The sequence below is a fragment of the Quercus robur genome, chromosome 7 (genome assembly GCF_932294415.1).
Source record: "Quercus robur chromosome 7, dhQueRobu3.1, whole genome shotgun sequence".
In the NCBI taxonomy this organism is placed as follows: Eukaryota; Viridiplantae; Streptophyta; class Magnoliopsida; order Fagales; family Fagaceae; genus Quercus; species Quercus robur.
Genome location: NC_065540.1, coordinates 3,746,641 through 3,771,326, shown reverse-complemented (window position 1 = coordinate 3,771,326; position 24,686 = coordinate 3,746,641). Strand labels below are relative to the sequence as shown.

The 24,686-nt window shown below is 36.7% G+C and overlaps 2 protein-coding genes across 5 annotated transcripts in view; both read right to left on the bottom strand.

Moving 5' to 3' along the window:
- LOC126691805 (serine/threonine-protein phosphatase 7 long form homolog) overlaps window positions 1–5,599 on the bottom strand; it is a 35,342-nt gene extending 29,743 nt beyond the window's left edge. Inside the window, exon 1 of the mRNA XM_050386978.1 lies at window positions 5,466–5,599. The gene's annotated coding sequence lies outside the window, so the exon portion shown is untranslated. The remainder of the gene's footprint in view (window positions 1–5,465) is intronic.
- LOC126691803 (MLO-like protein 6) overlaps window positions 3,227–24,686 on the bottom strand; it is a 57,155-nt gene continuing 35,695 nt past the window's right edge. Inside the window, exons 2-17 of one of the 4 annotated variants that reach the window (XR_007644834.1) lie at window positions 13,597–14,701; window positions 13,131–13,403; window positions 10,794–13,042; window positions 10,436–10,568; window positions 8,877–9,040; window positions 8,692–8,747; window positions 8,511–8,570; window positions 6,995–7,094; window positions 6,368–6,470; window positions 4,800–4,925; window positions 4,625–4,665; window positions 4,468–4,537; window positions 4,343–4,378; window positions 4,180–4,247; window positions 4,042–4,102; window positions 3,227–3,914 (exon numbers count right to left, since the gene is read on the bottom strand). The gene's annotated coding sequence lies outside the window, so the exon portion shown is untranslated. The remainder of the gene's footprint in view (window positions 3,915–4,041; window positions 4,103–4,179; window positions 4,248–4,342; window positions 4,379–4,467; window positions 4,538–4,624; window positions 4,666–4,799; window positions 4,926–6,367; window positions 6,471–6,994; window positions 7,095–8,510; window positions 8,571–8,691; window positions 8,748–8,876; window positions 9,041–10,435; window positions 10,569–10,793; window positions 13,043–13,130; window positions 13,404–13,596; window positions 14,702–24,686) is intronic. The other 3 variants (XR_007644835.1, XR_007644836.1, XR_007644837.1) reach the window with 3 other exon arrangements.

The window sequence follows — 24,686 nt, the reverse complement described above, 5'->3', positions numbered from 1 at the left end:
TTGGTCCTCAAATAGCTAGATTTAATGCCTCCTCCTATGAAAGATTATACCGGGAGGCCTATTAGGATTTTGATTTGGATGTTTAGAGCTATTTACTGCCATGAGTGTTGTTGAAAAGATTAGCAGCCTCTCATTACAATTCACCACTGATTAATGTTTATGCTTGTTCCTGTCATGCTGTTATGCCAACATGTTTATAAGCAAGGCATTTTAGTTAGATGTTCTACTTCTGTGCTGATGTGGTATTGGGTATGGTTATATACTGTGTTTTTTTTTTTTGGTTTTTGAGATAATTCAATGGTTGGGGAAGTGGGGATTTTTAACCTAGATGTCGTTCTTGGAAACATCAGGAATTGCAAGTTGAGCTACAAGCCTTACCTCTTGGCCGTTTGTGGTGGTGTTTGATATCATGTGCTCCATATGATTCCTGTTCTAATCCTGTGCTATGGAGGCCTGATAAATCAAAGAATATGATGGCAACTTTCCTAGCTTCATATATGGGGTGTGATTGTTGTTACTTTCATTAGTTAGCAAAGCCATTTTTATATAGTTATATTTAGTTTTTCTACATTCTGTTGGGTTGAATATGAATGGGCTGCCGGATGGGCAGTACATATAATAATATGCTACATGGTACTGATCAAATTTTCATTAGTGTCAAAAATTGTTGTTGAAGGAAATTGCGAGTGCTACAACTAAGTTACAGACTCTATGTGAATCACTTTCATCCCTATTACCATTCGCTGTGTGTTAGTTAAAACTGAAGTTTTTGTGAAATAATTCAAAATAGCTTCCTGTTAGTAGCTTCGGCTGAAATGTTGCTGGTATTTTTAGCATTTTTCTGGATAAATAAGCTTTGATTCAAAGCTCTGAAATAACTGTATTGAAATTCAAGCAATTCTGTTGCCTTTCTGTCAGCTTTCTGCCTTGTGGAAACCTGAGGTTGCTGATTATGAATTATGATTGCCAGTTATGTAGTGTTGGCTCTGTTCATATTCAATTGTCAGAATAAATAAAACTAGTAGTTCAGGTTAGGTTATTTGGGTCCTAGTAGAAGTTGTTTTTAAGTATGCTTCCGTTAGCACTTTCATGAATCTACTCTGCTTTAACTAGTTATTCTGTTTCTGAGTAGAAGTATGTTTAAATATCTTTATGTTTGGTTCAAGATCTTTTGTCTGATAAAATTTGTACTTGGTGCTTTTAATGTTAAGAATACAATTATATGACATTTCTTTTCTACCTAGCATTTTGTCTTCCTTTCCTATTCAAAGTGTTAAGCCGCTTAAATTGCAATTTCTTTGAGCTATTTCTCTCCTGACAGCCACATACAATTTGTGATACTGTTGGGGAGTGTGATTGATTGGTTTGCAGTGTGTTGATTTAGTATGTACATATGTATTTGGACACTTTATTCTCATTAGGGATGAGTGTCTTGTGAAACAAGATGGTCCTATAAATTGAAAATGAATAGCAAGTCCGTTGAAATTGAAAATGTTTTACAATCTTCCAAATTCTGTAGCTTTCGATATATATTGTTCTAGAGAATTATTGAATTAATTTGGTCAATGTACATGTTTGGGTGGCTGGAAACTTAGTAATGGTCTAGGAAGAATAATTGCTTTGGTAGTAGAGTGGTGCTTGATGCTTACATTGTTAAATAAGTGACTTCCTAGTGCTAGAGGAGAATGTCCTGATCTTTATTATTCTCATTGACTGTCTATTATTATTCCTACAGTGACTTATAAAATGTCCTCATTTTTTTTTTTTTTTTTTTTTTTTGTATGTAATGAATTTGGATTATCCTAATTCCAAAATTTCCTCTGCTATATTTATTGGTACCTTGGATTTTAGGCACTTCTTATGTAGCGTTGGCACTGTTCAAATTCAATTGTCAGAATGGATAAAACTAGTAGTTCGGGTTAGGTTATTTGGGTCCTAGTAGAAGTTGTTTTTAAGTATGCTTCCGTTAGCTCTTTCATGAATCTACTCTGCTTTAACTAGTTATTCTGTTTCTGAGTAGAAGCATGTTTAAATGTCTTTATGTTTGGTTCAAGATCTTTTATTTGATAAAATTTGTACTAGGTGCTTTTAATGTCAAGAATACAATTATATGATATTTCTTTTCTATCAAGCATTTTGTCTTTCTTCCCTTTTCAAAGTGTTAAGCCACTTAAATTGCAATCTCTATGAGCTATTGCTCTCCTGACAGCCACATACTACTTGTGAGACTGTTGGCGAGAGTGATTGATTGGTTTAGAGTGTGTTGACTTTGTATGTACATATGTATTTGGACTCTTATTCTCATTAGGGATGAGTATGTCTTATGAAACAAGAGGTGTGTGTGGATAAGCTATTGCAAAACAGTGTTTTGGGTTTAAAATGAACATTTGTAAAAAAGTTATGAGGAGTTGCTGACTTGCTGCTGCAAAACGGAGTTTTAGGTTTTAAAAACACCATTTTAAGCCCTCAAAATGCCAAACAAAATGGACCTAAGATGGTTGTATTAAACAGAGACTTTATTGATGAATAGCGAGTACCCATAATTAAGTGTTGAAATTGAAAATGTTTCTAATCTTCCAAATCCAGTAGCTTTCTTCTAGAGATTGTTGAATTAATTTGGTCATTGTACATGTTTGGGTGGCTTGAAACTTGTACTGGTTAGGGAAAAATAATTGCTTTGGTAGTAGAGTGGTGCTTGATGCTTACATTGTTAAATAAGTGACTTCCTAGTGCTAGAGGAGAATGACCTGATCTTTATGATTCTCATTGACTGTCTATTGTTATTCCTATAGTGACTTATAAAATGTCCTCTTTTTTTTCTTTTGTATGTAATGAATTTGGCTTGTCCTAATTCCAAAATTTGCTTTGTTATATTCCATGCCAGCTACTTTTATGTATGCACGCCCTTATGTGTAGTGTGTACTCTCCATTGGATAAAGTTTAGCTTCAAGCTAGTTTGGAGCTATCACTGCTTTTATTTATATACACCCTTATGTGTAGTGTGTAGCCCTCCATTGGATAAAATTTAGCTCCAAACTAGTTTGGAGTTATCTTCCCAACTACGTAGCGTCGATGGCGAATTATAATACCATCTAAAAACAAGTCGCGTGACTCATTAAAAAAGTCATGTGATTAAAACTACATATGGGTGCTCTACAAGGATGGCTGGGCCCCATGAATTGAGTGGAAGGGATGAAGATGGTCATCCTTTTTTTTACCTCTACTGAAACTATAAATACCATTGTGAACTTTGATGATGCTGATATCTTCCACTAGAAATCTTTCCAGAAAACATAAAGTTGAGATTGTCATTTTTCAGTCCATGATTGGTGTACATAAATGAACAAAGTTACAAAGATACAGAGTGGCGCCACACCAACAGAATGGCTGCTAGGTAGGCTGGTGACTGTCTCCTCATTCCAAAGTCTCATCGGACCTCTCTCTCTACATTATCCTTTTCCTCTTTATTTTTATAGGATTTTTTTTTCACTTATCTGTAATCTTTTAATCTAGCTATTGTCAAATGAGAATTCTATTGAGTGAACACGTAATGAATGACGAGATGCAGGAGAATGTGTGGAGCACGGCACATGAGCACTGCTCTCTTCTTGTCCATGGTTTCTCTGGTTCTTAGGCACTGATGCTTGATCATGGTGGTGAGAGGATGAATGGGGCCCATTCGTATCCCTACCTTCGTTATTGAAATTGGACATCCTTTGCGTTTTATGAATGCTGTCTATTTCACCTTGATAGTGATGAAGGAGATGGACAGGAGACATGGAATGCATTGGGGTTTCTGGCGTACTGGTTGAATGTTGATTCTGTTTTATGTTTTTCTTTGCTTTGTGGTGCCACTTTCATAGTGCATTTGCCACTCTTTCGTTGAAGATTGTTGGCTTCATGGTCGAACCCATCTGCCATGGATCATTTAGATTTCTTTATGCCAATGAATGAAAAGATTGACAATCAACATGGAGAAATACTTGGTAGATTAATTATTGAATTTTTTTTCCTCTGCATATTTAGGACAGCAAGTCTTACCTGTGTTACCAAAGCATATAGAGGAAGAGTCACATAGCTGCATAGTATCTGTATGAGGACCCTGCTCAAATGGCAAATATCACTGGCATCATTAAATTCAAATTTCATTCGTTTTGGGAAATCAGTATGAAAACTCACCCCATAGATATCCGGATGATCACATCTTCTAACTTCTCATGAAAGCAAGAATTTAACCCAAATTGATACTGATTGCATAGGAAATAATAAAAATCAATTTTGGGATTTTGTTAGGAAAACCAGTCAATTTTTCAAAACTAGATTTAGTAGTTGGATGGTTTACCCAAGTCCACACAAAGAAGGCCAGTTGAAAGGCATTCTGCAAGAACAAAAGAGTGATCAGGAATGGATGAAAATATAAAGTGGATTAATGGCGTAAAATACAATATATGATAGTAGTGCCAGTACCTCTCTCTCGAATGCTCAAACCCATCTTGGTTATAATCACTAGTAGCTTTGTCCCAACCAGTAAAATTATCTACAGAAGCACCATATCAACAATTAGATGCGTTTGCTGGATTGTCTAACAAAGTAAATATGTGAAATGGACTAAGATGATGCTTACAATCAGTGGAAGGAAGGGCAGCCACAGATAAGAAAACCAACCTGTAAATTTTAATAAATAAATAAAGGAACAAGAAGAAGAAGATGACCAATGAAAACCCAAACCCAAGTCACACAACCTTTGAACCTATTCAATTCTAGTTGAGTTTAACTAATTCAATAGAGTTGCCTACTACCTACACTCACTATTCTACCCAATCGAGTGCAACCAAGATCAAGGTCTTTGCCATTGAGCCTCTCTTGCAATCCCACTTGCGTCCAATTGTAAGGCTATTTTCCATCCACGCCTTCTTGTCTGAAAACTGAATCAAGATAATGATAAACCAATGTCATTTCACAAAGGCCTTGATATTATAGCTAGATTCTAAAAGGTGAAGAAAATCAATCCAGATATAGATTTAAGAAATTCACAACACTCAAGCCAATTTACTTTAACTCAAATTACACTTTTTCCTCCAACAAGATGGGCTGAGGACCCACTATGTGCATGTATAACTTACTAAGAAAAATAAATTATATCATTTAAATATAATAAAGGAAATGTTTGAATGTCACATGGATTCATAACCATATAGTGTTTTACAATGCACACACAAAGCAAGAACCAAATCACTTATGAATGAAAAGAGAAAAAGCTCATCAATTAGAAATATAAATTGGTGCTATTGCTTTAAAAAAATTTGAAGAGATGCACACAAGACCTCCTAGTTCATTGAAATTCCAGTTTGGCGATTTCTGCAAATTATACCAACCCACACTTCAGTTTCCATATATTTGAAAAATCAATCAATTGATCCATATTTTCTAGTGACATGTACATGAAAACCCGAAAACTGACTCACCTCATACTACAAGTTATCCAAACATCTTTTGCTCCAAATACCCATTAAATCACTAGATACCACCAATCATCACTTTAGTTGTTGCAAGATAAATTCGCCATAATGCAGCTCCAAATTAAGACTTTCAAGATTACCTCCACATAATATTTCTGGAACTCCTGGCAGTTAATTGGGTTATACATAGATTTACGTGCAAAGGATCAACACTAGATAAATGACCCATATTAATAGCATTTGAAAAGACAAGCTAGTAAAGATAATATGGAAGATGATGAAAACATGGGTAATTAGTAAGGTTCAGTTACACCGTCCACATCATCTAAAGAAACATTACAAAAAATTTGAGAGCTATCTAGATGCAATGAATTACACAATAACCCGAAATCTCAATTATAAAGCACGTGTTGCTAACAACTTCTATTGCACAATCAAATGCAAATGTCTAGGGTGTGCTTTTGGTTTTCTTTTAAAGCGATCACAAATGCATATGTACTAGGTAGCCTTAAGCACCATATCTCAACTGTAAGAACATCTGATTTAAACAATGCCTAGGAATTTGGCAACCCCTCATCTGGGGATTCATTGAGCATTCTATACAGCCAAAAGAATACTAGAGTGTACAAAGCTTTTCACTGCAGCCCCACCCCCCATCCCCCCTAAATAGTAATTAGAACAAGATTATTCAAGAAAATATATATTTTTTCTCAAAACCAGACAAATAGTTTTAAACATATCTTTTAATGAATTGGTTTAGAAGCATACTTACTAAATTTTTTTTAAAGAAGACACATATAAGGATCAATTAAGCAAGATATGTAATAGATATTTCACTCATCCAATAATATCACTCAATTGATGAAAGACTTTGGATATATTTTAATTCTACAAAAGACCAGGTATACCTTTGTTAATCTTTGGACTAATTTTCACAGCCATCTCAAAACTATCATTGTTCCTTGGCAGCTAGACTTGTTCGAGCTTTTCCAGAACCGTGCAATAAATAATCTAAAGACCAAAGTTGCATTAAAAAGAGAAATGTAGAGTGTTGATAATAAAAAGAAGATATTGTTAGCGTGTGTCAAATAGATAAACTTTGACATAGCACAGGGTTTTACTAATTGTACTTCCATTTTTTATTTTCAATTTTCTCTTAGATCTTTCTATCTTTTAGATTACTTTGACATAATATAAACTTTTTTTCATAAAAAATTATATATAAACAACTACACGGTTCATGACATCACATTGAATGATGGGGGCAAATACAGACCCATTCAACCAATGCACTTAGATAATCTCAAGAAACTGCCCTCTTTTCCCCTAAATACTAAGCAAGAAACTGCCCCCGTCACATGAGTTTCCAATTATCAAATATCTAATGGAGCTGAACCATTATCTTTTCATCTTCATACATGCCTCATATAATACATAGAACTGTATGAAGCATACAACAATTATTTTATTAATCAAATTCTCCATAGGTTTTACAGCATCATATAGACATATCATGAAAAGAGAGAGATCCACACCTCTAATATATGATCATGTGCCATACTTCCCAGAAAACAGCTGAAAAGTACATTAGGTGGTTTAAATGTAGTGTCCACTTCCCATGTGTTTGCTGCATCCCTACAAATAGAAGAGAGGTAAGCACTATGACTTGGGACTTTAGAAGCTAGCATTAACAGTTATTCCTTCATGCACTACTTTGTTTATGTGTATTAAAAAAGCCCAAAGAGTGTTGGCAAGGATGACAGTGAAGTGATTGCACTGGTCTTGTGATTGATACACTCTTTCCAGCCAAGATGAAACTCAATTTGACTTGACTTTGGCTCTAGGACCTAAGTTCTAATGGTGAGTGGTGACGTGAACTACATTGCACGAGCTAAGTCATAGGCAATATCATCTTCCATAGGGCAGCCCACATCTGAGAACTATATCACTGAATTGTGCTTCTTCCATCTAAGTATTCATTATGGAGAAGCCAATAGGCTCTCTTGATCATAAAGAGACATGATTGATCATGGGGCCAAATCAGTTTCCCTGTACTTCCGAATCAGTTATAATTATGTATTCCAATGGCAACATGACTCAGAACTACTTTGAGAATTTTTTTTTTTTGAGCTTTAGAGAATGGTTTATTAGATGTGAACAAAGGAACCTAAAAGATAGAAAGATCATTTTTAAGCAGGAAAATGAACTTAAGGGATGAAGAAATTTTATCAACAAGTACAGTTATGATCCCAACAATGATGAATTAGTGGTCTGTCCATCCTCATTAATTCAAACATCCCTAACTAACAAAAAAGTAACAAGTAAATAAAAACATGTGATTTTATATTATGTTTTTAAAATAACTCCTTAACCAATCCTATATAAATAATATTTTTCCACAAATCCCAACCAAAGGTTTTTGATAGCATATATTAAATGATCAATCACGAAACTGAGGGGTGAAGGAATACTCTAGTAGTTCCAACACCTCTTAAGATGTCTAGTACTGGGGTTCCAATCCCCTCCCCAATTTACCTAGGAAAAAAAACCTTAAATATTGTGATCAAGAAACATGTTCTAATGCAAATTAAAGCAAATAAAATAAACTAAATAAATGAATAAGTCAATCTAAGACTCCTTATCCTAATTAAACACTCCTTATTGGTTTTGTTGCCTGAGTAGTCTTATGAACAAACTCCGTAATCCCAATTCTTCTCAATTGCAAATACCTTCCTCTGGCAGGCGGCAGCCCATTCCAAATTTGTAGGTTTTAGAACCTCTAACATTATTGTTTAGCTGTTTGTATAGTCTTAGGACAACTTTATGCCAAACTCTTTTCAAGTGCAAATCACTTAGTATTAAACAAATCCAAAATCTCAACACACACCTGTTTGTTTTTATCAACAAAACTAACCAAAAATCGTCATTTTGATTAACAATCAACTAATTATCTTAATATGTGATCCAAAATTTTGTTTAATTTTTAGAATATTAAAAGCAAGGTGCACTTTCAAAAATGCCTTTCCAAAAATATTTAAATGAATTACCTACCCTTTTAACTATAGAGAGTACCTCTTGATTACCTTGACATAGGATCTAGTCCTTTAATGACTGCTCCACATTCATAGACAAAAAGACCCAAATAAAGATTTGAAACAATTAATTTGTATAAAAACTATTTAAATCACTAAATCATAAGTGAAAGCAAATAAAAAAATAAAAAAATTAGTACATGCCATAGTAGAGGAGTCTACTCTTTACCTCCCACCTGAGCTCCTGAACCTAAATCTACGCATAAAAAAAAAAAAAAAAAAAAAAAAAAAAAAAAAAAAAAAATATTATGTATTTTTTTAAGCAATTGAATGAAAGGGGAAATTGGTTTAAAATATTTTCAAAGAAGACAAGAGAGTTCAATACCACTGAACTATTATGGAAAGGTTGCAGTTTAAATCTTTGACCTTGTACCATCCTCCCATCCAAGAATCTTCACCAAAACATCAATCTCTAAAATAGGAGATCCACAAAATAAAATTTCCATGGTCTTACCTCAGAGGTTTTGAATTCTTGCAAACACTTCAAACCTAAAAAGTAAAAATAAACAACAGAGATTAACCTTTAGACTAATAGGACCTTTCAACATTTTACCACACTAACCATTACATGATTTAGCTTGGCTGGATAGATCTAAAGTATTTTCATATCTGAGAGTTGAACTTGAAAAACCTATTTCTATTTAACCTTAAATTTAATATCTTTACAATAAGCAAAAGAAAATATACAAATTGACCCCCAATTAGGGGAAAAAAAAATGATAGGATTGCATAGCGCATATATTGCATATTCTTACGTTTTCCATCCAAATCTAGATGTCCTCAATAGTTAAACCACATTAAAGAAAAAAAATAGTTTCGTTGGAACATTAATTTTTGGCTGCAGTTCAGGATTGAATTCACACTTTCTTTATAGTTTGTTCTTTGTTTGGCCATGTAGAAAATAAGCGAAAATGGTCAAGGTTCTCAAGTAATTATTATTATTTTTTTATGAACAAATGAATTTATTAAAGAAACAAACCATACAAACAGGAAACACCAGTCTCTAAAATCTGTAACACCTAACCACAAAAACAGAGCAAGCAGGAAACTAAATAAAAGCTGTAACTAAACTTTAAGAAAGAAAGAAAAAAAAAGAATCAAACTAAAACCCTCAATTATGGTAAACTCAATCAAGGCCTTGATGGCTTAATACCTCCTCAGTCTTGACATTGCAGCAAGAATACATAAACATTTCTTTCAAGCCAAACATAATAAACCACTGCAGACCTAGCAATTTTTCTTATGGTGTTTTTAGAACTTTGGGCCTTCAACTTATTTTTAACCCCAAAGAACTACTCGGTACCAACTATATGCCTAGGGTTATATTAGACACTATGACTTAATAGCAACCATAGCCTCTTTGAGAAAGGAAGGATACTCAAGGATCCTGAGTCCATAGTTTAGTGCAAAGTTGATTTTTATTTCTCTTGGTAATATGTATGCATTCTTGTTCAGTTGTCACTTTACCTCTGAATAAAATAATGAAAAATCTAAGGAATATTATTTAGTGAATCAATAAAAGAAAAGAAACATCTATGAAAATTAACAATATCAAAATTTAAAACCCACAAGAAAAGCAAAAGTAATTAAACAAAATTATTTTTTAGAAATTAACAATTGGCTTGATGAATTGCATAGGTCAGAAACATCTAAGCAAATAGGTTCAATATCTTGAAAAGGCATTTCATCGAACAGCTTGTGTGCTTGGCTTAAATTTCAATTTCAAACAATCAGAAAGCATACTCATTATTTAATTAAATTGAAGTTCAGAAAATCTCGTAAGAAGAAATTATGTACTAGAAGCAGACAAATTAAATGAATAAAAGAAAAATATTATAATAAATGAAAATTAAATTGCAAGGTGGAAATGAATCTTGAACCTACCAATTACTTTAATAGCAACAGCAACAGCAACTGCATAACACCGCACATTTTTGTTGTGATGGTCACTCCACAGGCATAAAATTCTTGTGGGCTGTGGGGGTGCAAGGGCTGGGTTTAAATCTTCAGGAGTGAGCTTCACACACACACACACACACACATATATAAATATATATATATATATATATATCTTGTATTAAAAAAAATTGCATTAAAATAAAATAAATTAAATACTTATTTTATAACTAATAAATACAAAGCCTAGTAGCTTGATTTTCCTATAAATACTTGAGCAAAAATCCTATGAAAGATACAGGCAACCAAAGATGTGAATGCAATAATGCAACTAAAGCAGGCATACCTTGGCATCGAGGTTGCTTTTAGGTGGAAGCATAATTCTTTGAAGTTTGATCAAGATGTTCTTGTCTTCTTTGATGGTGGAAATAGATTGAAGTCAGAATCATTGTTGTCAAAGGCATGGGCCATTGAAGAGGAACCTAGATCAAACCCATCACTGAATCCCAAATATTGCCGACCCAAGCCTAATTCAGACCCATTTGTGGTATTCACTGGAAGCACTGGCAAAGAATGGTGGATGGTGGTGTCTTCAAAAACCGAAGGAGCCAATGTTGAATTATATCCAATGCTTGCAAATGGATTGACAAATGATGATGAATCTGAAGTGTGCAAATCACTATATTCAATGCTTGCAAATGGATTGACAAATGATGATGAATCCAAATCGAGCACATCACCTGGAAATGTTGATTCAAAGTTTGGTTCGATCAAATGCCCCGAAACCCCTCCATTGTTGAAAACCCCATGGTCTAAATTTGAACCATAAGAAGTGGAGAAAAAAGCCGACAGAAGTGGTAGCTCAGTGTTATCACAAATCCGGGCAATTGAAGAAGAACCCAAATCATCCAACCCAGAAGTAAATCCCAAACTAAAGCTGCTAGGAAGTATTTGAAGTTTTTTCCAATCGTTGAGATAGCACCTTTCAAGCTTATGAAGAGATCCAAAGGCCTCATGAACCTCAATTAAATTTTCACAACCACGAATGTCCAATTTCTCTAAGTTTGGGGCACCCAAGTCAGGTAATTTTTCAAGACTTACACAACCGTATAGATTAATTTCTTCAAGAGATTCCAACCTAAAGCTGCTAGGAAGTATTTGAAGTTTTTTGCAATTGCAGAGATACCACCTTTCGAGCTTATGAAGAGATCCAAAGGCCTCATGAACCTCAATTAAATTTTCACAACCACGAATGTCCAATTTCTCTAAGTTTGGGGCACCCAAGTCAGGTAATTTTTCAAGACTTGCACAACCGTATAGATTAATTTCTTCAAGAGAGTTCAAGCTAAAGCTGCTAGGAAGTATTTGAAGTTTTTTGCAATTGCAGAGATACCACCTTTCGAGCTTATGAAGAGATCCAAAGGCCTCATGAACCTCAATTAAATTTTCACAACCACGAATGTCCAATTTCTCTAAGTTTGGGGCACCCAAGTCAGGTAATTTTTCAAGACTTACACAGCCGTATAGATTAATTTCTTCAAGAGATTTCAACCTAAAGCTGCTAGGAAGTATTTGAAGTCTTTTGCAATTGCAGAGATACCACCTTTCGAGCTTATGAAGAGATCCAAAGGCCTCATGAACCTCAATTAAATTTTCACAACCACGAATGTCCAATATCTCTAAGTTTGGGGCACCCAAGTCAGGTAATTTTTCAAGACTTACACAGCCATATAGATTAATTTCTTCAAGAGATTTCAACCTAAAGCTACTAGGAAGTATTTGAAGTTTTTTGCAATTGCAGAGATACCACCTTTCGAGCTTATGAAGAGATCCAAATGCCTCATGAACCTCAATTAAATTTTCACAACCACGAATGTCCAATATCTCTAAGTTTGGGGCACCCAAGTCAGGTAATTTTTCAAGACTTACACAACCGTATAGATTAATTTCTTCAAGAGATTTCAACCTAAAGCTACTAGGAAGTATTTGAAGTTTTTTACAATTGCAGAGATACCACCTTTCGAGCTTATGAAGAGATCCAAAGGCCTCATGAACCTCAATTAAATTTTCACAACCACGAATGTCCAATATCTCTAAGTTTGGGGCACCCAAGTCAGGTAATTTTTCAAGACTTACACAACTGTATAGATTAATTTCTTCAAGAGATTTCAACCTAAAGCTGCTAGGAAGTATTTGAAGTTTTTTGCAATTGCAGAGATACCACCTTTCGAGCTTATGAAGAGATCCAAAGGCCTCATGAACCTCAATTAAATTTTCACAACCACGAATGTCCAATATCTCTAAGTTTGGGGCACCTAAGTCAGGTAATTTTTCAAGACTTACACAGCCGTTTAGATTAATTTCTTTAAGAGATTTCAACCTAAAGCTGCTAGGAAGTAGTTGAAGTTTTTTGCAATTGCAGAGATACCACCTTTCGAGCTTATGTAGAGATCCAAAGGCCTCATGAACCTCAATTAAATTTTCACAACCACGAATGTCCAATATCTCTAAGTTTGGGGCACCCAAGTCAGGTAATATTCTAATGGATAAACACTTTTCCAAATCAATACTTTTCAAATTTTTGAAAAGGAACCCCTACAAGGGAAAAAAAAAATTGTTCTTCAAAAAATTTTTAGAAATAACATTTAAAGAAATCAAAATTCATCAATACTAATACTCATACCTGCTTGAAAAGCTTCGCCAATCTAATGCAACTATGTGGCATCTTGAGTACAACAAGTTCTTGAGGACAAAAATTGGATGGCAAGGAAAAATGATATTGGTCCCATTCAAGTAACTTTAATCCATTGGGGAGATATTTAAGTTCTTCAAAAATGAGTACATTACTAACCATAAGAAATTTGAGATTTTCCATCTTTCTGAAAGCTTTAGTATGTAGTTGCATTGTTATTGGATTAGGCGAATGCAACTTTATACCTCGAATTTCGTCTGAACCCTAATTGGATAAAAAATTAAATGAAACATATAATACTATAGAATTTTCCAAAACTATAATAATCTTGAAATATTTTTTGAAAAAATGATACTGTTAAATTTATATTTTCTATAATGTTAAAAGGAAAAAATATTAAAGGAAAAAAAAAATTATTACTTCTGTATGATGAAAACCTAAGAAAAAGAAGTTATACCTTACTTCTGGTTAGTACTTCAAGAGCATCCTCATATTGCCATAACCTGCTCCTCTTTTTAAGGATTTTTGGTGATTCTTGTCGAACAATTTCCCTACCCATTTGTTGTACCAAGTCATGCATCCACAATATGTGACCGAAATCAATAGTTATGAGACATTTATTAACAAGGTTTGGAATACCAGATTTTGGATATAAATTGCAGGCATCTAATATATTTACAACATTATCCTTGTTCCTTCCCTTGAAGAAACATGCAATATCAAGGAAAATATCCTTTTCTGTTGGTCTCAATCCATCATAACTTACTTTAAGTATTTCATGAATATCTCTTTCAGGAATTTTTCTATATTGATCAATTGCATTTTCCCATTCAGATTTTGTTCTTCCACACAAATCAGAACCTATTATTGTAAGAGCTAATGGTAGGCCATCGGCATATTGTATGACTTGGTTTGCAAGTTCAAAATAATCTTCCTCAAGTTTAAATCTTCGGAAGGCATGTTGATTAAAGAGTTCAAGAGCTTCATGTTCGTCCAATTTCTTCACCTTGTAAGTTGTATAAACTTTAAGAGTAGCTAGCAAGTGCGCGTCTCTTGTTGTTATAAGGACTCTACTTCCTGAAAAAATCCAATCAAAATTTCCAAACAAATTTTCAATTTGTTTTGATTTATCCACGTCATCAAGAATTAGAAGAACCCTTTTACTTTGAAGCCTTTCCCTTATCATATTGGCTCCATGGGCTACACTCTCCACCTTCAAATGTTTGCCCCTTAAAATATTAAAAAGGAGACTCTCTTGTAGTTGCATTATGCCATTATTTGTTCCAGAATTCTCTCTAACATTCTCTAGAAAGCAACTTCCTTCGAAATGCTCAGCAATTTTATTATAAACATCTTTTGCAATAGTTGTCTTACCTATTCCCCCAAGACCAAGAATCCCTACCAACCGAACATCATTTATTTTAATATCCAAAAGTGATTCTATGGCCTTGGTATGAGAGTTTACTCCAACAGGGTATTTAGCCACAAATAGCTGTCTGCCACTTAATTTGGTATACCATATATATTCAATAATTTGTTCGATGAATTCATATTCAGGGTTGCTGCCAATCACAAATCATATGAGACATTAAATGAGTTGGACTAGTTGATATTCTAAATATGAAAATATAAGAATTAAGATGTCTAGTTTTGTGCATTAAAACCAACATTTGACACATTATCAATTAAATTAAAGGATATATGATAATAGCTTAATTTTGCATATTTATATCATTATTAGAAAGCATTATCATACTTATTTTAAGTTAATTCATGCATTTTATAGTTGGTTTTGGAATAATGCTAAATAATCAATTTTGTGCTTAATTGAATTTTAATGCGTGAATTTGTCTTTTGTAGGATAATGAAATTAAATAAGTGGATTTGTGCAAAGAAGAAAGTTAATGGACTTTACTTTTACAAGGGCCATGATGAAGTCAAAGAAGGCCAACTCTATTAAATTCAAGTCCAATTGGAGCAAGGAATCAAAGAAAATTTGCACCAAATCCAAGTCCAATTCGGATTAGGATTCCAGCCTGCGCACCAGTTAGTATTTGGAGCATAACTATTGGCTCAGATGTCCAATCAAGATGATTCAAGTTGGGATGGAAACCAAACTTAAATTACTACAACTTTTTAGTTTACCAAAAGTCCAAATTCGGAAGTTAAATGGGCCAAAAACATCGGTTAAGTGAAGCATAAAAACCTGGGATTTTCTCCAAACGGGAATTCAACTTGTAATATGATTCTTTGACCCATTTAAAGGCTCTTTAGGGAAAAATTCAGAGGAGAGCTGCCGTAGAACATAATTTAGGTTTTCTTAAAGTTTCTTTAGAGTTTTTAGTGTTTTATTTGTATTATGGCTTGCTAGAAGCCTTGCTAAGGCAAGGGGTGAAACCCAATCGTTTATTGGTATGTTCTTAACAATTATTTATTGGTTTTAATGCTTATATTTTTGATTGATTTACTCATCTAGAAAAGTGTTTAGTTTTGTATAATGCTTTAATTTATCGTAGACTCCGGGCACGTTAAATGCTTAGCATTCCCTGCAAACTAATTCACTAGTTTTGTTTTGCCTAAAATCAATCAATTTCATGAAACTACCTTAGAAAATTAATTCTTGAGTTCTTATTGTTAAATCATCCGACTAAGATCAACCTTCGTATGAATTTTAGTTGAGTTGTAAACTAAATATTGTTAAGACTACCAATAAATGTGTTGTGTGTGGATCCTTAAACCCTAGCACCTTAATATATTGTTATTTTCTCTCTATTTAAATTACCTTTACTAAACCATCAAAAATCTCTTCAATTAAAATTTATTATTTTAGTTTTATTCTCTTGTGGTTTGTTAATCAATTCCCTTTTCCTTGTGGATTCGACCTCGGACTTATCGAGTTATTACTTCATAACAATCCTGCACTTGGGAGCATTATTTAAGTCATAGCAATATAATTCAAGGATTTGAGAAGCATCATTAATATTAGTTTTTTTGGGGAAGGAAAGACTGTGGATTACCATACTTGACCAAAATAATCAAAAGAATTTGGAATTATAAAAATAAAATTGGCGGGAGAAACTATAAGATTAACAACTGAAGAGAACTTAAAGATTGTCCCCGAGGAGGGGTTCTTAGATCTCTTCACCAACAACTCCACACAATAAAGATATAATTAAATAGGGGGAACAAACACTCTACAATGGGAAACACAAACAGTGGATCTCTTTGACCATTAAAATACTCTCTTTCCTAATACAAATGCTCATATGACCTTGGGAAGTTTTTTCTTTTGTTCCCGTGGTATTACACTGAATGTTCCTCTCTTTCTCTTTTTCTAAGATAGGTCTTTCTTTCTTTTTTCTGGATCCCCCTCTCCTTTTGGCCTCTTTCCTTTATATAGCTTCAATCCTTGTTCTCATCCTTACAGTTGTTCTACTTCTACCAAGAGTAGCAGGGATATTTTTCCCCTACTTTATCGGGTTCCTCACCTTCTTATCTTGGGATTCTGATGGCCTGGGGGTTACATGTACTGTTCAAGTTGTCTTATGCGCCATTAATGCGGTAGAAGTTAGGTAAGAACCCCTTCATTAATGCGGAGGTAAAGATCTTCCTCCTTCTTGCACCTTCTAGGAGTTTCTCGTGGTTACTAGTATCTTCCAGAGGTCACACATTGATCATCCATGCTTCAAGACTCGGCTAATGCTAATAATTTCCCTTTCCCGAGGTAATAGGCAAACCGTGGTACTCCACCTTATCCTACACACTTATGGTGTTCCAACTTGCACCCCTTTCATGGATTATCGCTCTTTGAGCATTCCTCTCAACAGAGAGGCTAGGCCCAACTACTTTCCCGTGGCCCAGTGACTCTTTGGGCCCTAGGCCCGAGTAATGACTGTTTCACTCTCCACAATAGCTTCCCACGATCTTTAGGTCATCATTACTAACGTGAGGATTGTGATTCAAGGAAATCGTGGCAATCATTACCTGGCATTTATGAATAGTGGTGGCGTCAGACATTAAATGCCGCAGACATACCCGAGATTCTAACCCTACGATCTTCTGCGTGTGTCTTTGAATGGACAGTTAGATGGGTCTATTGGAAAATGGAAAAAAAGGGCTGGAAAGGAAGGGTCTCTTCTATCCCTTCCACTCCCCCATTTTTCCTATATAAGGGAGACCTTAGACCCACTCTCTGGTTCCTTTTACGTTTTTTCTTTCCTCAAACATTACAAGTTTTCTATCCCTCTCATCTCTTCACTGCTTTCTTTTCCGATGACCTTCAAGCAATTACTGGCAACTTTCCTTTTATCTGCCTTTCTATCTTCTTTTAAGTTTGTCTTCTCCCTCTCTCTTTAGATTTAATCTTTGCCATCTCTTTCTTCTTAATTCTTGCTTTGCCTACTATGGGGAAGTTCAAATCGATGGTTGATACCCCTGAGAGACTAGCTCAGTTTACTAGGAAGTACAACTTCCCTGATGATGTAGAAGTGAGTTATTGCCCGGAAGCCGAGGCAATACTCTCAAGAGGGAAGGATAGAGTAGTAATTCCCTTCGTTGCTATAGTAAAGGGAGGAGTTAGGATCCCTATGAGTGACCTCCTTACTAATTTTCTTCGTCAGTTTAAAGTCTGCCCCAACCAATGTACCCCTAACATCTTTAGGATCATTAATAGCGTAGACACCCTTAACAAAAGGCTTGGACTGAACCTTACCAAGCATGATATCAATTATATGTATATTTTTCAAGATGGTAAAACCTCGGGGTATTACTTTAAGATCCGGCACGGGGAAGTGAGGCTCATCTCTGGTCTTCTGGATTTTGACAGAGAAACAAAGGGAGACTATTTGATCGTCTCGGGGAACTGGTACCCCAGTGGGATCCATTGCCCCACTAAGGTGGGTAAAGCAGGTGGGTAGATTTTGTAGGACTCATTTTTTTTCTCTACTAACTCGTTGTTTTCTAATTTATTTCATTCTCGAGCTATTGTTAACATTCGTTATGACAAACCTTTGTTTATTTCTTTTTTAGAGGACCACGCATTCAAGAAGAAAAAGCAACTAATCAACTCCACGGATTTGAATAGATTACTGAGATCTCCAATCTATCCTCATCCTGATGGTCAACTCCATGCAGCTTATTTGATCCTTGGGTACTCTCCCGTGCACCGTAGCTTTCAAGCCGCGAGGAAGGCTATCACAATCAGGCATCCACTGCTTCCATACATTGACGTTTGCTGTAAGGGGTATATACTATCTCCCTCGGAAAGTGCTCGTCGAGAAGAGGGGCGATACCACAGTAAATCTCCTCCTCTTTTTACCCCTGAGGATCTAGGAGTTACCCTTGCCATCCCTACTCCATCTGACCGCCCTAGGAGACAAAGAAGGAAGAAAACAAACCGCGACACAACGAACGACCTTTCTCCACCCCGTGAGGAACTTAACATTCCAGCGGCTATCCCTTTGGATGATCCCTCCGCCAAGATGACACTTCAAAGAAGTCGGGTCACCCTTGCCCAGGTTTTGGCTAGGCCTGTTAGGCCTCAAGGCCAAACACCCACTCCTACTTTAACCTCTCTACTCCTTTTCCAGCTCCATCGATTACCGCGATAACCACTATCCCAACCCATGAAACTAGGGCTGGGCGTAAGCGACAAAGGGTATCAAGTTCCGCACAGCCCTCAACAATTCTTGACTTAGAGAACTCTCCTCCAAACTTGGGTGACACCCATGTTGATGTTATGGATGCCCCAACCTATATAAAGTCATTTATGGGACGAGGAGGCTCTTCCTGCTATGGACAAAGTAAGGCCCTGGAGGGATGGCCATGGAGGAAAAGTTGCTGAATGTGTAGGGAAGGCTCTCTTACTTCTCGATGACATAAAGCACTGGGAAAAATGGGACGATGATACCTTGTTGCTAAACATGAAGAAGGAAGCCATCATGGTAATCAACAATCTCATTGCCTTTCTTATTTTTCTTTAAAGAATTTTGCAAATTCAATTAATCTTTTCTTCACAACTTTTGGCAGGGCTATCAATGCTCCGCGGTCATTGAGGAGAGGTTTCTAGCTGTCAAGGCTAAGGCTGAAGAGCTACATACTAACAACGAGGATCTTTTGAAGAAGATTTTAGATGTGATGAACAAAGTTTCTAAATCTGAAAATTTTAGAGCTGAGGCTAAGGAGAACACCAAGGCCATTACTGAAAGGAAGCTTTGGAGAAAGAGCTTAAGGAAATGAAGAAAGAACTTACAGAAAAAAAGGCCGAGCTGAAAGGTTATGTGGCAATTGATGAGGCCAGGATTCAAGAGTCCTATGACCAAGGCTAGCTCAACTGCATTTCCTCTGTGAAGCCCAAAGTGCAGCAAAACCTTCAAGTCTACTACTCCAAAAGGTGGTTTACTGCACTTGATAAGATGCAAGTGGAACCTTCATCATCCCTTAGGCAAGAAAGCAGCATCTCAATCCTTGAAGAACTCATCATCATTCCAAACCCTGAGATCCAGGCGATCATCAATGACGTATCTCCCGTCCGTGAAGCTGAAGGGGCTGATCCTACCGCGGGGTCAGTAGGAGATGTGATCAATCTTGCAGTTGTGTCTACCACCGAGGAACCGCCTCATTCTTAAGCTTTTTTCTTTTGGATTTTATTTTATTTTATTTTATTTTATTTTATTTTATTTTTTTGTTTTGTTTTTTGAACACTTGTCTATCTTGCCTGGTTTTTGGGGGCCACAACTTGGTGTTATTATTATTTTTTTGTTAGGTACCTTGGACTTCTATCTGCTAAGTATATCTCTAAGTTTGTTTGTTATTTATTCTATGCTTCCTATTCATGCTTTTTAAAACTATTTTAGATGTTTAACAATTTTTTTTTTATCAATAAGTTATCCTACATAAGTTACATCATTTGCTCTTCAAGGTTTAATTTAACAACCCAACTATTATGTCTTAGAAATATTAAGATAAGTAAAAGCTGAACTTGTTTCTTACCGAGGTGTTGGTGTAGGTCATTCACTACGGAATTTTGATTTTTCTTCCTTAAAGTGACTTTGGAATCAGACTAAGACAAGCAACTCAGTTTAAAAATTTACTCAAAGTAAAGACAAGGTTTAGTACCCCGGGGTTTCTTTATGTGAAGTTTTAATTTTGTTCCCTGATAGTGACCCTGGAGTCAAACTGAAGCAAGGAACTCAGTTTAAAACTTACCCGAAGCAAAGACAAGGTCTAGTACCCCGGGGTTTATTTATGTGAAGTTTTAATTTTGTTCCCTGATAGTGACCCTGGAGTCAAACTGAAGCAAGGAACTCAATTTAAAACTTACCCGAAGCAAAGACAAGGTCTAGTACCTCGGGGTTTATTTCCCTTTATCGTTTTGGGCATTTCCATCTAAGCCTTCATGGGGTTTTCCACTGTTTATAAAACTAAAACACTAAGGAAGATAAACAGTGCATATCTCTTATATAATACTCAAAAGTAGTACTTCTTTAAGTTAAATACATTCCATGGACTTACCATAGGCCTCTCATCCAGATCCTCTAACCGATAAGCACAGATTCCAGTAATAAATGTTACCATATAGGGACCCTCCCAAGTTGGACCAAGCTTTCCTATAGTAGTATCTCGGGTATTGCCCACGACCTTTCTCAATATCAAATCCCTCGAAATAAACTCTCTACTCTTGACACCCTTATTATACCCTCGCTAATCTTCTACTGATAGTTTGCCAACTTTATCGCAGTGTTGTCACGGTTTTCATCTATCAAGTCTAGATGCTTGTAGAGCAGTTGGTCATTTTTTCCGACTTGAAACACCTCGGTACGAGAGGTCGGCAACCCTGTCTCTACAGGTATCACGGCTTCTGCACCATAAGTCATTGAGAAAGGTGTTTCTCTAGTTAAGCATCGTGGAGTAGTTTGGTATGCCCATAATATGCTCGAGAGCTCCTCCACCCACTGTCCTTTCGAATCGTTAAGTCTCCTTCTCAAGCCATTCACGATAGACTTATTTGTGGCTTTAGCTTGACCATTGCCTTGGGGATAAGATGGAGTTAAGTACCTATTAGTAATCCCTAATTCTGAGCAGTACCTTCGAAACGCCTTGCTATCGAATTGCAAACCATTATCTGATATGAGAACTTTCGGCACACCAAATCGTGTCTCATTGTTCTTCCATACAAATTTTTAACATCTGTATCTCGAATGTTTGCAAAGGGCTCTGCTTCTACCCACTTTGTGAAATAGTCTATTCCCACCAAGAGCCATTTCCTATTACTCGTGGCCCTAGGAAAAGGTCCCATTATATCCAGCCCCCACTACGCAAAAGGCCATAGGCTAGATATGGGATTGAGGATTCCCCCGAGCTGATGGGTGCTAGAAGCGAATCTCTGGCACTAGTCACACTTTTTAGAAAATTCCAGTGCTTGTTTTTGCATGCTTGGCCACCAATATCCTTGGGTAAGGGCACGGTGTGCTAATGACTAGCCTCCCATGTGACTTCCACATATTCCTTCATGTAACTCTTCCAAAAGTACTTCAACTGCTTCAGGATGTACACACAGTAGATAGGGTCCCGAATATGACCTCTTATATAGCCTTCCATCTTCGGAGACCCAATACTGTGAAGACCTACACCTAATTCGGTCAGATTCTTTCTTATCCTTAGGCAAAGTACCACTCCGGTGATAGGCCACTATGGGATCCATCCAGCTAGGGGACGGATGTATACTTAGGACTACAACATTGCTAGGGTGAGTTAGATTAGAAAAAGGTAACAGTTCAACGGACACAATCCTTGGAAATGGATCAGCCACTGTAGAAGCTAGAGTGGCTAGTGAATCAACATGACTATTGCTTCCTCTAGAGATATGTGATATCTCTAACTGCTTGAACTGCCACTTCATTACTTCGACCTCCTTCAGGTAGCTTATCATTCTCTGGTCTTTAGCCTCAAATTCTCCTACGACTTTACTTACCACCAACCATGAATCACAATATAGTTGTACCTTATCTGCCCCAATTTGTTTCGATATTTTGAGACCCACAAGGAGAGCTTCGTACTCAGCCTCATTATTGGACGCGAGGAAACCTAGCCGGTGGGAAACCTAGTCGGAATGACTTCTCAACTCTAAGTCCTTCTGGAGAAACAAGTATGATCCCGACCCCTGCTCCTCGGCAATTCGATGCTCCATCAACATACACTTGCCATACATTTTCCCAAGGTGCCATTGTCTTGCCTTCACCTATCCTTAAGACTTCGGGCTGTTTGGGTGTAAATTTTACGATGAAATCTGCCAAGACTTGCCCCTTAATAGCGGTTTGGGGTTTATATTGTATATCAAAGGCTCCTAAAGAAACCCCTCACTTGGCTATCCTCCTCGTAAAATCTAACCTTCTGAGCAATGCTTGCAAAGGGTGCTCGATTAGCACAATTACAGTATGGGCTTGAAAATAGTGGGGTAACCTCTGCACAACATGAATTACTACAAGCACAGCTTTTTCCAAGGGGAGATATTGCGTCTCTACTTCCACAAGAGTCTTACTGATATAAAAGATTGGTTTTTGAACTCTTTGATCCACCCTTAGCAAAACAGCACTTACCGCGTGATCAGTCACAACTAGATACATATACAGTGTTTCTCTAGGAATTGGCCTTGACAGAATGAGAGCTCGGGACAGGTATAGTTTCAGCTCCTCAAATGCTTGTTGGCATTCATCCGTCCACTGAAAGCCTTTCCATTTCTTCAATAATTGGAAAAAAGGGCGACATCAATTCGTAAACCTAGAGATGAACCAATTGAAAGCTGCAGTCATCCTTGTAAGTTGCTGGACCTCCTTGGGACTCCAAGATGATCTTAAATTTTGCAGGGCTACAATCTGGACTGGATTGACTTCTATACCCCGATGTGTCATCAGGTAGCTTAGAAACTTTCCCGAGCTAACCCCAAAGGCACATTTGGAGGCATTCAACTTTAAATGGTGCTTTCGTAGTGTCTGGAACGTTTTTGCAAGATCTGTGAGGTGATCCTCTATAGCCTTGTTCTTTACTACCATATCATCGATGTATGCTTCCATATTTCTCCCCAATTGCTCCTTGAACATCGTGGTTACTATCCTTTGATAAGTAAATCTTGCATTTTTCAACCCAAACTGCATGACCTTATAGTGAAAATTACCAGTGGGGGTAATAAAAGAACTCTTCTCTTGGTCCTCGGTGGCTAGCTCTATTTGGTGGTATCCTTGGAAAGTATTAAGGAAACTCATCCTAGGGTGCCTAAAAGTTGCATCAATAAGTTGGTCTATCTTTGGCACTGGAAAAGGATCTTTAGGACATGCCTTATTTAGGTCCATGAAGTCGACACACACTCTCCACTTCCCGTTCCTTTTCTTCACAACTACTGTATTAGCTAGCCATTCAGGATAGTAAACCTCCTTGATTGCACCAGCTTCCTTAAGTTTATCCACTTCTTCCCTCATTGCTTTAATATGTATATTTGAGGACCTACGAGGCTTTTGCTTTTTTGGTACACAATTAGGATTGACATTAAGTCGATGATAGATAAAATCCGGACCCACCCCAGGTGCCTCATATGGGCTCTATGCAAACACATCTAAATTGCTTATTAAAACAAGACTAATTCTACTTTTTCCAACATAGGAAGTTTAGCTCTTACCTGGAAATATTTATCCCCGAGGTCAACGTGCACCTTTTCCAACTGCTCACAAGCATCTTCGGGTAGGGACTGTAATTGCTACAAAAGATTTGTTACCCTAAGCTTGGCCTTTGCTTATGCCCTACAACAGCTATTTGGCATTTCCAAGCCATAGATTGATCCTCACGAATCTCTACAATGCCGCGCTCGGATGGAAATTTCATCTTCTAGTGCAATGAAGGAGGTACCACGCCCATAGAATGGATCCATAGTGTCTGACGATTGCCGTGTAGGGTGAGTATGAATGCACTACTATAAAATGAACCATTTCTCTTCTTCCTTCCACCTCCACGGGTAGGGTCACATGCTTGGCTGGCACAATGATGCTCCCATCGAAGGCCACCAGGGGACTATCATACTTAGTCAAATCCTTGGGAGAAAGCCCCAACCCTTCATAAATATCTGGGTACATTATTTCTGCCCTACTCCCCTGATCTATCATCACTCTTTTAACATCAAACCCCCAATCTGCAATGTCACTACCAAGGCATCCTCATGGGAATGAACAATATCCTTCAAGTCTTTTCCCGCTTCCCAACGTCTCCTCTTTGGCATAGGTTCTTCTAATTCTAAGTCAGAAGTTGAGCTCACCGTCAATACTCTAGGTGGACTTTCACAGTCTCCGCCTGCTTTCTTGCTGCATGTATTACCCCTATAAGTCCCCGATCTGGTGTTGTTGTTCTTGAGGTGGATCTACCTTTTTGATCTTATAGGCGTGAATCCTCCCCAATAAGAATTCCCCCAAGTACCCTGCCTTCGCAATCTGACACAAGTGTTCCTTTAAGGTTCAGTAATCTTTAGTTGTATGCCCACAGTCCCTATGATATGAACAATAAAGG